Source organism: Portunus trituberculatus, chromosome 46 (assembly GCF_017591435.1).
Source record: "Portunus trituberculatus isolate SZX2019 chromosome 46, ASM1759143v1, whole genome shotgun sequence".
Taxonomy (NCBI): Eukaryota; Metazoa; Arthropoda; class Malacostraca; order Decapoda; family Portunidae; genus Portunus; species Portunus trituberculatus.
This window is the reverse complement of record NC_059300.1, coordinates 5,625,456-5,640,455: the sequence shown is the minus strand read 5'-3', so window position 1 is coordinate 5,640,455 and position 15,000 is coordinate 5,625,456. Positions and strand designations below refer to the sequence as shown.

The 15,000-nt window shown below is 42.2% G+C and overlaps 1 protein-coding gene across 13 annotated transcripts in view; it reads right to left on the bottom strand.

The window, feature by feature from the left end:
- Positions 1–15,000, bottom strand: part of LOC123519699 (TOX high mobility group box family member 3-like) — a 265,569-nt gene that overhangs the window by 92,480 nt on the left and 158,089 nt on the right. The window contains exon 1 of one of the 13 annotated variants that reach the window (XM_045281197.1): positions 81–134. The exons of the other annotated variants lie outside the window; for them this stretch is intronic. The gene's annotated coding sequence lies outside the window, so the exon portion shown is untranslated. Of the gene's footprint in view, positions 1–80; positions 135–15,000 lie in introns of those variants that run through there. 13 annotated transcript variants of the gene reach the window in all.

Here is a 15,000-nt window from a genome sequence, read left to right as displayed (position 1 = left end):
ATTTTTTTTATAGAAGGAAAAAATGTTGAATAAAAGAAAGGAAAATAGCGCATGATGTAAAAAATAATAATGTGTATCACCTGAGATGGTAATTACGTGGCGCTTCTTCACTGAGCCTCATTAAGACGACGTACCTGAGGAGAGGAAAAAACAAAATTACCTTCACCGTCTTCATAATATCCTTAATGTTAATAAAGTTGATAATAATAATAATAATAATAACAATAACAATAATAATAATAATAATGATAGTAATAATAATAATAATAATAATAATAATAATAATAATAATAATAATAATAATAATAATAATAACAATAATAATGAAATAATATATACGTATTTTTACTACTACTACTACTTCTACTACTACTACTACTAAAGGTAAGAAGAAAAGAAAGACAGAAGAAGAAGATGAATAATAATAATAATAATAATAATAATAATAATAATAATAATAATAATAACAAGAAGAAAAAGAAGAAGAAAAAGAAGAAAAAGAAAAAAGAAGAAAAAAAAAGCAAGAAAAAATAACTACTGGCCTGCTTCTCCTCCTCCTCTTCCTACAACAACAACAACAACAACAACAACAACAACAACAACAACAACAACAACAACAACAACAACAACCAATACTTATACTACTATTACCACCACCACCATCACCACCACCTCTACCAGTACCATAACCACTACCACTACCACTACCACTACCACTACCACTACTACTACTATTACTACTTTCACTACCACTAACACCACCACCACTACTACCACTACTATCACTAGTGCTTCTATTAAATTTATTCCATTTTCCTAGAGACGAAACTTTCCCTCAGCTGCTTCTAAACTGGTCTCCTTAGCCTCTTTTCCTTCTTTCTTTCCATCCCGTTGAAAACACTAGCGAGAGAGAGAGAGAGAGAGAGAGAGAGAGAGAGAGAGAGAGAGAGAGAGAGAGAGAGAGAGAGAGAGAGAGAGAGAGAGAGAAGAGAGAGAGAGAGAGAGAGAGAGAGAGAGGAGAGAGATTATGGAGCAAAGGGAGAGAAAGAGAGAGACGGAGAGAGAGAGAAAGAGAGAGAAGGGAGGGAGAGAAGGTACACGAGGGGAAAGAAGGGATTAGAAGGATAGAGATAAGAACAAAAGATAAAAAAAAAAAAATGGTAAGAAAAATGTTACCAGGCTGGTAAAGTAAAAACAAAAATGTGAAGTGAATTAAGGAATAAAGTTTTAAATCATGCAGGAAAATAGATACAAATATGAATTAATGAAGGGAAGGAACAAGACAATGAATAACAAATGAAGAAGGAGAGACAAAAGAAGGCAAAGTGAAGATGAAGGAAAAAAAAATCGTGCTAATAAAGACAACAGGTGAGAGAGAGAGAGAGAGAGAGAGAGAGAGAGAGAGAGAGAGAGAGAGAGAGAGAGAGAGAGAGAGAGAGAGAGAGAGAGAGAGAGAGAGAGAGAGAGAAATGGAAGGTAACCAGAATAAAAGTAGCAATTACGAAGAGAGATAATAAGAAGACTGCACAGGAAAATGCAATCATCATTAAGAGGAAGAAAGGAAGAAATGAAGGAAGGAAAGATAGAAGCAGGGAAACTAAACAAAGAAAAATAAGAAACATGAAGGAAAGAAAACAATGACACACAATGAAACAAAAACACAACATGAACTAGAAAACTAAATGAATATGAAAGGCAAAAAAAAAAAATGAAACAATACGAAAAAAAAGAGAAAATTAGAATGAATGAATGAATGAATGAGTGAATGAATAAAAAATACACACAAGAAACAAGGAAGAGGAGGAAAGAATGAAAAAAAAAAAAAACTGAGGTAGGAAGAACAAGAAGGAGGAAAGAGGACGAGGACGAAGCAGGAAGAGAATGGAAGGAGGAGAGAGAGAGAGAGAGAGAGAGAGAGGGAGAGAGGGAAAAGGGAGAGGAAGAGGAAGAGGAGAACCAGCATAAGACTCACTAATGCCCAGAGCTCATAAAACCTCTAGAGGCTTTTGTACAGCAATGAAGAGTAAGCGGTTCAAGAGGCTTGGCCATGAGGAGGAGGAGGAAGAAGAGGAGGCAGAGGAGGAGGAGGAGGAGGAGGAGGAGGAGGAGGAGGAAAGAGGGAGATTGAGAGGTAAAAGACGATAGCGAAGACGAAGGTGACCATGGTAGAGTATATAAGGATGAAGATGAGGAAGAGAGGAATCACGAAGAGGAGGTAGATAGATTAAAGAAGAAAAGGAATAAGAAGGTGACGATGATGCTAATAAATAAGAAGGTGAATGTGATGATGGGAAAAACGTGAGAGAGAGAGAAAAAAAAAACTCAAATAAGAGGCAAGGAAAAAAAAAATATCCGCAAATAATAACAGCAATTGAAAAGAAACTATGCTTGTCTTCAGAAAGTTTGTAATAATCTTAATATCTTAACTACTAATATGAAAAGTGAATGAAAATGAGGAGGAGGAGGAGGAGGAGGAGGAGGAGGAGGAGGAGGAGGAGGAGGAGGAGGAGGAGGAGGAGGAGGAGGAGGAGGAGGAGGAGGAGGAGGAGGAGGAGGAGGAGGAGGAGGAAGAAGAAAAGGCAGTGGTAGAAGAAGAAGAAGAAGAAGAAAAAGAAGAAGAAGAAGAAGAAGAAGAAGAAGAAGAAGAAGAGGATATACGCTTTTCTTCACCTTTTACTCAATTTCTTTACTTTTTCTTTTCTTTCGTTATCAGTCAGCGTTTCTTTCTTCAAATATTAGTCTTCTTACTCTCCTGAACACTTTGCCTAATAACCTCCTCCTCCTCCTCCTCCTCCTCCTCTTCCTCATCACATACTCACCGTCCTCACTCACTTTCTCTCTCTCTCTCTCTCTCTCTCTCTCTCTCTCTCTCTCTCTCTCTCTCTCTCTCTCTCTCTCTCGCTTCACTCATTCTTCAAGGTGGCAAGATCATTATACTCTCCTTTACTTTCTCTCTCTTTTCACACTTTTATTGCTTCCACCCCATTTTTCCTCTACTTTTTTCTCTTTCCTCTTTTAATTTTTGCCTCTTCATTCCATCTTTACTACTCCATCTCTTCCAGCCGCTTTCTTTCTCTCCTCCTCATTTTGTCCTTTCACTTCATTTCCATATTTGTCACTCCATTCCTCCTCTTCTTCCCCCTCCTCCTTCTCCTACTCCTCCTCCTCCTCCTCCATTCCGTCATTTTCATTCAATTTACATCTTTGCATTCCTTCTTTTCTTCATACTTTTTTTCTGATCCTTTCCTTTTTTTTCATTTTGTCTTTTTCATATTCATTTCTGTCGCTGCAATTCTCTTCTTTTTCGTTTTCTTTCCGTAATCATATATTCTTTTCATTCCATTAGTATTTTTGTCATTCTATTTTTTTTCTTTCTTTCTTTTCCTATTTTTCTTCGTAATCTTGCCTTCTTCATCCATCTTCGTTTTCTTCTAATTACGTTTTCATTATTTCATTTACATCTTTATCATTCTTGCCTGTAACTTTATTATTTTTCTATTTTTCTTGTATTTTCCTCATCTTTCATCGTTTCCTAGTTTTTTTTTTATATTTTCTATTTTTCAAGCTACACTCTTCTTATCATTCCTCTCACTCACTGCTTTCCTAATTATATTTTTTTCCATTCCATTTACATCTTCAGCACTGCAATTTTTTCCTTCCTCTCTTCCTTTCCTCCCTCATTTAATTCTCTCCCTCCCTTCCTTCCTTCCTTCTTCTTTCCTTCCGTTATTCTTTCACTCAAACCAAAACCAAGCCAACCCTCCCTTCCCTTCCCTTTTTCCCTCCTTCCATGTCAAATCATTCAACCACGAAACCTATTCAATAAAATCATATCTACCACCACCACCACCACCACCACCACCACTACCACCACCATGACAATCACCCACAGCCATCTATGTCAAAGCAACCCACAAAACCCACACAACCTAACCTAACTTTCTCTCTCTCTCTTGCCAACCCTCACATCAACCTCGGGAATTTTCTCTTGAGTAGGAATTTTATAACGAGGAAAAAGCTTAAAGTGAATGGCCAGTGAAGCGATGAATGGGAATTTGTAATTGAATAGTCACAAAAATGGAAACATCTCTCGCGGAAGACGCAAGATTTCCAGCTAGCTTCTTGCGAATAATGGGGAGGAGGAGGAGGAGGAGGAGGAGGAGGAGGAGGAGGAGGAGGAGGAGGAGGACGAGGAGGAAGGGTAGCAGTGGCAGTAGTAGTGGTGGTAGTGATGGTGGTGGTTGTGGTAAAAGGAGAACACTAAAAAGAAAAAAGGAAAGGAAAGGGAGAAGGAGAGAAAGAGGAGGAGGAAGAAGGGGAATCGGAGGAAGAGGAACAGGAACAGGAAAAGGAAGAGGAAAAGGAAAAGGAAGAGGAGGAATGAAGATAAAAAAAAAGAAAAAAAGCGGAAGAAAAATGAGAGAAAGAAGAAGGAAGTAAAGAGAGAGAGAGAGAGAGAGAGAGAGAGAGAGAGAGAGAGAGAGAGAGAGAGAGAGAGAGAGAGAGAGAGAGAGAGAGAGAGAGAGAGAGAGAGAGAGAGAGAGAGAGAGAGAGAGAGGCTGTTAACTAATTGTCAACACGCTCATTAACTCCGGCCTAATTAATAGTCAAGCTGGAGATGTTGGAAGACTTCGGGGTCGAGGAGGAGGAGGAGGAGGAGGAGGAGGAGGAGGAGGAGGAGGAGGAGGAGGAGGAGGAGGAGGAGGACAGAAATGAGGACAAGGAGAACAGGAAGGAGCATAAGAGTAAGGAGAAACAGTCACTGAAATGTCAAAGAATGAATACAGAAGTTGAAAATAAAAGCACGAATAAATAATGAAGGAAAGAAAAATAGAAAAAAGTGAAGGAAAAATAGAAAAATGAAAAAAGAGAAAAAAAATCAATAAAAAAATCAATACGAACATTACAAAAAAAAAAAAACACCAAAAATTAGAACCACTCAAGATTTTAAAAGCGAGAGAGAGAGAGAGAGAGAGAGAGAGAGAGAGAGAGAGAGAGAGAGAGAGAGAGAGAAAACAAATCTTCATCGAACTAATTATGAAAACGGAGGGAAGGAAATTAAGCTGAATAATCCTTTGGAGTAATTACAGAGCTAATGAAAAGTGGCGAATAATTGAATCCTTTTAAGGAGAATAACAATATACTCGAGCTAACAAACACAGAGGAGGAGGAAAAGAAAGGGGGGAGGGGGGATGGACAGAGAGCATTCCTGGAACTTGACGAGGAGGAGGAGGAGGAGGAGGAGGAGGAGGAGGAGGAGGAGGAGGAGGAGGAGGAGATAAAAGGTTGACTGAACCAAAAGGAAGGAAAGAAGGAAGAAAGAAAGGATAATTATTGACTGAATGAAGTATGATGAAAAGGAAGGGAGAGAGAGAAAAGAGAGAGAGAGAGAGAGAGAGAGAGAGAGAGAGAGAGAGAGAGAGAGAGAGAGAGAGAGAGAGAGAGAGAGAGAGAGAGAGAGAGAGAGAGAGAGAGAGAGAGAGAGAGAGAGAGAGAGAGAGGAATAGAAGGAAGGAGAAAGGATAGACAATATAGAATTGGGGAAGGAGAAAGTACTTGATTAAAGGTAAAGAGAGCGAAACATGAGAGAAGAGAGAGAGAGAGAGAGAGAGAGAGAGAGAGAGAGAGAGAGAGAGAGAGAGAGAGAGAGAGAGAGAGAGAGAGAGAGAGAGAGAGAGAGAGAGAGAGAGAGAAGAAGAAGAAGAAGAAGAAGAAGAAGAAGAAGAAGAAGAAGAAGAAGAAGATGAAGAAGAAGAAGAAGAAGAAGAAGAAGAAAAAAAAACAGGTAAGGAGGTATCGACGTCTCTTAACAGTCTCCTCCTCCTCCTCCTCCTCCTCCTCCTCCTCCTCCTCCTCCTCCTCCACTGCTATCATAACTTCCACGTAAATTTTTCTAAACAACATATTTCAGCTTATTTACTTGCATCATTACATTTCATTACTGCCTCTCGCCCACTACTGCCTTTGTACGAAACGGAGGAGGAGGAGGAGGAGGAGGAGGAGGAGGAGGAGGAGGAGGAGGAGGAGGAGGAGGAGGAGGAGGAGGAGGAGGAGGAGGAGGAATAGTAGCAGGGAAAGTAAGAGGAAGAGGATAAGAGAGAAGGATAGGAGAGAGTCGGTAGTCATTGTAACTTCCTTTCTTGTCCTTTCTTCTCCCATTCATTCTTTCCTTCAGTCTAAGTAACAACTCTGACACTCACGTACAGCAGCGTTGGGTACATTTAATAAGCACGCACCGTTTACTGTTGACTGTATAGAGAGAGAGAGAGAGAGAGAGAGAGAGAGAGAGAGAGAGAGAGAGAGAGAATCAATGGGAGTGGGGGGAGAAAGAAATGTTTACTTTTATTCTCTTCCTCTCACCAATTGTTTTTTTTTCTTTCATATTAATCGTTTTCTCTTTCTCTTTCTTTTTCTCTTCTCTTCTAGTTTAAATGTGTGTCTATTACTTCTTTTTTTATGGTGTTAGAGTATATGAACGTAAAATAAACAAAGCACGAAGTTATTGTTTGTTTTTATTTTTTTATGCGTGCCAGAATATGAACACAGGAAAATAAGGAAAGATGCAAAAAACCATTAGACCTACAAGCCGCAACATGCCTACGTATATCTACCTATCAATCTTATCCATAAATGTATCTAGTGCTCACTTTTTAACCTCCTTCAGTACATTGACGCGTTTCCATATTCATTCTGCTTACCATTTGGCGATTTTATAAAGCTCCAGGAACTTACTGTATGTCGGGATTGAAATGGTGAAGACTCTAGCTATTAATCTTCTGACCTTCATAGACAGTTCATAATGTAAATAAAACCGTATAATCGTATCCAAAACTCATGGTAAAAGAGTCTCAGTACTGAAGGAGTTAAAAGCTCAGCCTCTTGTGTGACCACTTACAATCTGATCATTCCCCATCACTCTATGGACCAATTTCTTTCTCTCTTTTGTTCTGAATTTAACTTAATCAGGTTTGAAGGCGTTAATTTTAAGTTTTATCCATTTGGAAATAACATCACAAGGAAATAAGAGCATATGTCTATTCCTAGTTCATATTCTTTCACCTTATATTTCATCTTTTCTTCAGTTTACTTAATCTTGAGTTAATCCCTGCTCTTCTTCATTCTTTGTTGCTTTCGCTACCTCTACTGACTCAACAATGTTTACTCTTGGCGGGAGTGATAAAAGAGGCCTAACCTTTCATTAATTATCACTCTTCTTCTACTCATCTTTTCCTTGTCTTTCTACGGCTCAATTAGGAAAGGTAATACAAAGAACGAAGAAAAGAAAACCAAGATAAAATTTCAATCACCGCCAACATAAAACACGTAACACAAAGAGAAATAATATAAAATGTCGTTTCTGGCAACAACAACCCTCCCTCTCTCTCTCTCTCTCTCTCTCTCTCTCTCTCTCTCTATCCTTAGGCCTAGAAACACCATTACTTTCCCTTTATGTAACGTTCACCGCCGCCAAAACACGAGGCGATACCAAACACGAGCAAAAATCTAAATAAAGATGAAAAAATATGTGCACAGAAACACCGAATTGATCCTTCAGCAAATCTACTTTCCGCTCCAAGTTTTAAGTCTTTATGGCTAAGTTTTTGCCTCAAGTTAAGGGTACTTTTTAGGCGGCGCGGAAGGAGGAGGAGGAGGAGGAGGAGGAGGAGGAGGAGGAGGAGGAGGAGGAGGAGGAGGTGGTGGTGATGGTGATGATGTTGATAAGAAGAAAAGTGCTGGTGCTGGTAGGAATAGAAAGCTAGTAGTAGTAGTAGTAGTAGTAGTAGTAGTAGTAGTAGTAGTAGTAGTAGTAGTAGTAGTAGTAGTAGTAGTAGTAGTAGCAGCAGTAGTAGTAGTAAAAGTGAAAGAAGAAGAAGAAAAAGAAGAAGAAAAGAAAAGTAGTGGTGGTAGTGGTAGTAGTAGTAGTAGTAGTAGTAGTAGTAGTAGTAGTAGTAGTAGTAGTAGTAGTAGTAGTAGTAGTAGTAAATGGACACAAAAGGGGAGCAGGACAAGAATAGAGTTTTCTTCTCACTTCAAAGGAAAAAGACACAAAAATACCTCCACCTTTATTAATTCTTCCTCTTCCCCTCCTTTCCTTCCATAGTTAGCATTTCCCCTTCTCTATTTGTTTTTTCCTCCTCCTCCTCTCTCTCTCTCTCTCTCTCTCTCTCTCTCTCTCTCTCTCTCTCTCTCTCTCTCTCTCGCTTCTACTTTTATTCCTCTCTTTCCATGATTTATTTTAGGAAAACCGGCATATTTTTTTTCACGATTAATATATCTACAACAAATTTTCTGCTGGATGCGATTATCAACCTGTGTGTGTGTGTGTGTGTGTGTGTGTGTGTGTGTGTGTGTGTATTTATCTTCCCTTTCCGTCTCATAAGCGATCGATCAGCTTGCCTACCAACACACACACACACACACACACACACACACACACACACACACACACACACACACACACTACTGTCAAAACTAAATGTTCACCTTGTTTATAAATCGATGTATCCTCCTTCTTGTCACCTTTTCTATTCACCTTCACCTCTACAGCGTCTCCTATGTCAACTCCTCCTTACTAGACAGACCAATATCCTCTCTCTCTCTCTCTCTCTCTCTCTCCCTCAAAAATTCACATAATATAAGAACTTTTAATATCTACACGACACCTGCTTCTTTTCCCTTTCCCATCTCTCTCTCTCTCTCTCTCTCTCTCTCTCTCTCTCTCTCTCTCTCTCTCTCTCTAAGTCTATCTAATCCTCCCTCCCCCTCTCTTCCTCATACTCGGTCCCTTTTCCCTTACACCTTCCCCTTACCATAATATCAACAAACCACCATCACCACCACCTCCTCCTCCTCCTCCTCCTCCTCTTTTTCCTCTTTCTCCTCCTCCTCTCTCCCTCCTCGATCATTTTCCTTCCCTATTTCCCTGACAAAAAAAATATATATTAAAAGTCTCCCCTCTTTCACCTCAACCCTAACTTCCCTACCTCATCTCTCTCTCTCTCTCTCTCTCTCTCTCTCTCTCTCTCTCTCTCTCTCTCTCTCTCTCTCTCTCGACCATTTCTCACACCTCCTTACCCTCCTCTTCCTCTCCGTCTCTATTTCTCCCTTCTTCTTTTCATTCTTCCCATTCTTGCCCACCCTCACCTTCATCTGCCCTAGCAATTTTTTTTTTCTTTTTCTCTCTGTCTCTGTTTCCCCTTCTGTTTCCTTTCTCTATCTTCCGCTCTCTATTTACAACCTTGCTTTGCTCCATAACCCCTCTCTCTCTCTCTCTCTCTCTCTCTCTCTCTCTCTCTCTCTCTCTCACACTCACCTTTTCCCTCGTCCTTGTCTTCTACCTTCGAGACACTCCTCTCAATCCGTCCCTTTCCCCTCTTCCACACCCGAAACTTCTCCAAAAAAGCCTCAGTTCCCGCCCCCAAAACAATTCTGCAAACGGTCCCGTCTTTTTCCCCTCGTTAAACGTTTTACCTCTCCCCCCTCTCCTCCTTCTCTCTTATCCCCTCAACTCTTCCTCCTCCTCCTCCTCCTCCCGCCAATTCCCTCCCCCGTGAGCCTTCAAAACTCCCCTCGCGCTAATCTTATGACAACTTGCGTCTTAATTACTAATTAACTCAAGTGACTAATTAACAAGAACAGACGCCTAAAGCCAGCAACAAGTGGCGGCGGGGAGAGCAGGGGAGAGTGGGCCTTAGGGGGCGGCGGCTGAGAGGCGGATGTCCTGTGGTGGGGCGGACGTGGCCTGGCCGGGGTAAGCTACCGCCGAGGAAAGGTCTAATTAATTACTAGCATTAGGGCGACTTTACCCCGAGCAAACCGTGGGAAATCGCTCCTCCTGAGAGACGAGAAGAGGATACCAAGAGTTGCAATGTTCCTCCTCCTCCTCCTCCTCCTCCTGTTCCTCCTGGGGTAAGGCGAGGCGGGACGGGCTCGTGCGAGGGGCGGGGCAAAAAGCTTCCTCCCCCGGAACACGCGATGATGTCCTTGACGCGGCTAAATGGGGATGTTTTCATTTCCTGAAGGAGCGCTGGCTTCCTGGGGACTGCTGTGGTGGTGGTGGTGGTGGTGGTGGTGAAAGGAGAGTAGAGCAAGATCTTTGGTGGTTTAGGAAAGATAAGGATTTGTTGTTGATGCTGTTGATATTACTGTGTGTGTGTGTGTGTGTGTGTGTGTGTGTGTGTGTGCGTGTGCGTGTGCGTGTGCGTGTGTGTGTGTGTGTGTGCGTGTGAGCGAGCCTGTCCGTCAGTGAGGGCGCGCGCATCCAACTTATCAGTGGCAAGAAAGAAGATAGATTGTGACTGATGCATTTATTTATTTTTCCTTTTCCTTCCCAACACCATCTTTCTCCTCCAAAAACACCTCCCCTCTCCTCCCTCCCCGCGCCCCAACCATCCCTACCACCATCCACCACACACACACACACACACACACACACACACACACTGGCACATTAGAGCAGAGAAAGCAAGCTTTTCATTCACCTGTTCACCAGCAAAGTAATCATGAGGTGAGGTGACCTGGCGAGCGGGGAGACGGGTCAGGTAAGGGCCACACCACTCAGGTATCCTCCCCAACACACACCTTGCTAATCAGAGCCAATTAAAGTTTCCCTGATTCTTGTGCGGATGGAGGGAGGAAGGATGTAGTGAAGAGGGAGAGAGGACGGAAGAATGGAGGAAGAACAAAGGGAAGGATGGGAAGGAAGGAGGGAGGGAAAGAGAGACGGAGGAATGGAAGAGGTGCAAAAATGACACAAAGTAATAAGCGCAGGTGAAGAATGGTGAGGGCAGAGAGAGATATAAACGTGAAAAACAGAAATGCAATGAAAATAAATGGACGCAGCGTAGCGGTGGTGATGGAAGCAACTTGCATGGATGGAGAAATGAATGAAGGGATGAATAAAGAACGAAATGCCAGACAAAAAAAATAAATAAAAAAGTGGAGACGTAGAGTATACATAAAAAAAAACTACATCTGAAGGCTAGGTAACACACAAAAACAAAAAAGAGAATGATAGAGAAAGAAGAAAACGGAACACATGTATATATGAATAGAAAACAGATCCATCTACGTAAACAAGAAAGAGAAAGGAAGGTAAACAATACTTGACATAAATCACACTTATAAAAAAAAGCTACACACACATAAAAAAAAACAAGAAAATATTACACAAAACAGAAACCAAGAGAGAGAGAGAGAGAGAGAGAGAGAGAGAGAGAGAGAGAGAGAGAGAGAGAGAGAGAGAGAGAGAGAGAGAGAGAGAGAGAGAGAGAGAGAGAGAGAGAGAGAGAGAGAGAGAGAGGAAAAAGGAACGAAAAGAAGGAGAGAAAGAGAAAACGATGACAGTTGACACATCCTCAGCACACTTCATGGCAAAAAAAAAAAAAAAAAAAACAGAAAAAAAGCAAAAAAAAATTACCATCCACACCAGAGGGAAGCCCAACACTTGAAGGCTGGAGACTCAGACTTGTGTTTACCTTGACTCTTTTAATCAACACTCAGGTGAGGGGGTGGAGTGAGCACGGCCAAATATTTACAGCCACGCTTTGCCTAATGGATTGGTCGGCATTCTGAGGCGAAGCTGCACTCAAGTCTGGGGAAGAGCAAGCACTGACACCACGGAACACTCACTCAAGCACACTGCCAATGCAATACCAGGAGAGACAAGACTAGAGGAGCTGGATGAGTATATGAAAAGAGTTATGTTCCTTTCTGTCTCTCTATCTCCCTCTCTCTCACCTGTCCTGCATCTCTTACCTGTGTGTTGGGATAGGAGAAGAGGAAAGAAAGATATGGAAGAAGCTATTGATTAAGGCATGAAAAAGAAGGAGAGAGGGGAGGGAAGGAGGGATGGTGGTTAAATAGTAAGTTAAAAATACAGCAAATCAATCCATCTTTCATCGATCCTAAATGTCAGAGCTTCCTTCTCTGCTTCACTGATGCTCCACACACGCTGAGAGAGAGAGAGAGAGAGAGAGAGAGAGAGAGAGAGAGAGAGAGAGAGAGAGAGAGAGAGAGAGAGAGAGAGAGAGAGAGAGAGAGAGAGAGAGAGAGAGAGAGAGAGAGAGAGAGAGAGAGAGAGAGAGAGAGAGAGAGAGAGAGAGAGAGAGAGAGAGAGAGAGAGAGAGTCGGGTTTCAAGTAATCACGCGACACTTTTCTTCACTGGTACAACAAGAGACAAGGAATGACAAGTGGCCGAGTGTGGAATGAAGGACAAAAGTAACTTGGAACATAATTCTCTCTAGTTTTTTCTTCGGTGAGAGAGAGAGAGAGAGAGAGAGAGAGAGAGAGAGAGAGAGAGAGAGAGAGAGAGAGAGAGAGAGAGAGAGAGAGAGAGAGAGAGAGAGAGATACAGTATCGATGGCCCATAAACAAGTGCGATGCCTCACCATAAACTCAAATTCTGAATAGAGAAAGAAAACAAAAACCTTATTAGCATAACACTGTATACTACACCCTACACACACACACACACACACACACACACACACACACACACACACACACACACACACACACACACACACACACAGGAGGAACGCGGAGCAGCACGGAACACTTAGGCAGCGCGAGGAGAAAGGAAGGAGCGAGGCGTTGTACAGAAAGTTGCGTTCCACTTTCAGAAATGAGGAAAGTAGGAGATAGAATCAACATAATTCCAGCTTTATTTGACATGGGGGTTGCCAGCTCTCACCAGCACTCCTATTGTCGGATACAAATTATTCCCTCCCTTCGCCCCCTACGCTCCCCCATTCCTATCCTCCTCCTCCTTTTACTCCCTCCCTTAAAATCCAGCAACTTTCCTACGTTCTTCCGGCGTTCACGTTCATCCGTCCCCCGCCCTTCACGCCGTTAGGGACACAACAGGCGTTCACCTAAGCCCCTTACAAGCCCGGCATCCATAACACACTCCTGGATGGAACAAAAGATGTCTGTTTACCAGATAGAAAATACAAGATACACACACACACACGTTCCTTCTCTCTCCCTCCCTCTCTTTCTCTCTCTGTCTCTCTCTCTCTCTCTCTCTCTCTCTCTCTCTCTCTCTCTCTCGTTCATTACCCCTCCTTCCCCCTCTCTCACTCCCTTTTCTCTTTTCTATCTCTTTTCTCTTTGCAACGGCCGACGAACGATTGTGAAAAAGTCTCCAGATGTCTGAGAGAATTTCTAGGAGATTCTGGCACGCGGTCTAAGAAGACGAGACGGCATTTCCATATTGATAATGGATTTTGGCCCAGCTCGATAGCTTTGCGACGCTGGTACGAAGCAAAGAAATGAACTTCCTCCTAATTCTAGAAGAGCTAAGTCCCTCCTCTCTCCCCCTCTCTTCACCCTCTCTTCCCTCCTTACCTACCTAACTCCTCTAACTCCCTCCTCCCTCCTCCTCCTCCTCCTCCTCTCTTAAAAACTCTCTACTTTCTTCTACTCTCTCTACGTGCCTGTCACTGTCTCTTCTTCCGTCCTTCGGTGTTTTGTTTCTCGTTGTGTTGTGGTATGTTGTGATGTGATGCAATGTGTTTCTCTGTCTGTTGTGTCGTGTTGTGTTGTGTGTGGCTGCATGACTGAGTGAGTGAGGTGTGATAAGAGGAGAGGAAAACATTGAGTGATTGAGTGAGTGAAAGGTTGAATGGAGGGAAAATATAAAAAAAAAACGAAAGGTATGTGAAGGAATGTAAGAGGAGAGAGACATAAGGGAAAAAAAGAAAGTGAGAGAGAGAGAGAGAGAGAGATGGAGAGAAGGAGAGGGAGAGATAAGGCTTGTCACAGTAATACTATCACGATGGAAGTTTGTGAACGTGAAATACAATGTACATATGTAGATGAAATATGTAAAGATAACGAACCAACGAACGAACACACACACACACACACACACACACACACACACACACACACACACACACACACACACACACACACACACACACGAATACATTATGACGACGCGAGTAAAAAAATCATGAACGGAAAATGTAAGAGGCATGTAAACTGGAGTAGAGAGAGAGAGAGAGAGAGAGAGAGAGAGAGAGAGAGAGAGAGAGAGAGAGAGAGAGTGAGCGCAGAGAGAATTAACTCATTACCTGCAAATTCAACTCTCTCTCTCTCTCTCTCTCTCTCTCTCTTCGATGTGAGGGGTATTTGGGAGGGGATGGAGGTGTGAAAAGAGAGGGGAGAGATTTTTTTAGGATGTGGAAAGAGGAGGAGGAGGAGGAGGAGGAGGAGGAGGAGGAGGAGGAGGAGGAGGAGGAGGAGGAGGGAAAGACAGCCACAGATGATAGTTCTCAAGGATAATAAATAATAAATACGTCCACATTTTGCGTCGCTTCCTTCCTTTCATCGCCTCATTTCCATCACTTGTTCCTCTCCTCTCCATCCTCCCTTCTTTGTACTCGTCTCTAATCATATTTATTTATGCTCCTTCTCCCCTTTTGCTGCTGCTGCTGCTGCTGCTACTGCTCCTCTTCTTCTTTTTTCTCCCTCTCCCTCTATCTCTCTCTCTTTCTCTCCCTCTCCTCTTCCCGTTGTAATTTTTCACTTTTATTTCCATTTTCTCTTTCTTCTCCTCTCTCTCTCTCTCTCTCTCTCTCTCTCTCTCTCTCTCTCTCTCTCTCTCTCTCTTTCAAGGTGTGTTACCTTTTCAATTTTCTGTAACTTTTCTACTTTCTTTTGTCTTCCTCCTCCTTCTCCTCTTCTTCTTCTTCTTCTTTCTCCTATTTCTTCCTCCTTTCATAATCTTATCTTCTTACTGCATCTCCGTGCCTGCAAGCTGACCTCCTCCTCCTTCTTTTTTCCTCATCCTCTTCTTCTTCTTTTTCTTCCTCCTACAAGCCTTATTTCCCCATCTTTCCTTCAAGTGAACATGTCTATTTCCTTTTCACATTCCTAGTACTTATTCCCTCTACGTATTTCACGGTTTGAAGATCCTCCTCCACTTCCTAGTTCTTGTCCTCTTCTCTATACTACGCCTTCTTCCTTCCTTTTCCTGCATGTTTCCCTCG